Source organism: Eimeria mitis, genomic scaffold, assembly GCF_000499745.2.
Source record: "Eimeria mitis Houghton genomic scaffold, Emh_scaff794, whole genome shotgun sequence".
Taxonomy (NCBI): domain Eukaryota; phylum Apicomplexa; class Conoidasida; order Eucoccidiorida; family Eimeriidae; genus Eimeria; species Eimeria mitis.
This window is the reverse complement of record NW_013575831.1, coordinates 7,948-8,324: the sequence shown is the minus strand read 5'-3', so window position 1 is coordinate 8,324 and position 377 is coordinate 7,948. Positions and strand designations below refer to the sequence as shown.

Genomic DNA, 377 nt, shown 5'->3' with positions numbered 1-377 from the left:
TAGAATGTTTATTGTTAAAACTTGCTGCAGCATAGCTATCGATCTTCTTTGAATGTCTCTGCTGCTTACTTTGCTGCTAGCGTTGCTGCTGTCGTTGCTGCTGCTGCTGCTGTCGTTGCTGCTGCTGCTGCTGCTGTGTATCGTGCTGCTGCTGCTGCTACACCTATTCAGATTGCTGTTGTATATACTCAAAGTGCTGGTGCTGCTTATGCTGATGCTGTTGCTGCTGCCTCTCTTGCTGTTGTTGCTGCTCTATATCCTGCTGCTGCTGCTGCTGCTGCTGCTGTACCTCTTGCTGCTGCTGCTGCAGCAATTGCTGCTGCTGCTGCTAGTCTGCTGACTAACGCTACAGCATTTGAGGCAGTTGCTGTTCGCGC

At 50.7% G+C, this 377-nt stretch overlaps 1 protein-coding gene across 1 annotated transcript in view; it reads right to left on the bottom strand.

The window, feature by feature from the left end:
* Positions 1-377, bottom strand: part of EMH_0022450 (uncharacterized protein) — a gene marked incomplete at both ends in the record, with an annotated part of 4,731 nt that overhangs the window by 3,148 nt on the left and 1,206 nt on the right. The gene's annotated exons all lie outside the window — the stretch shown is intronic.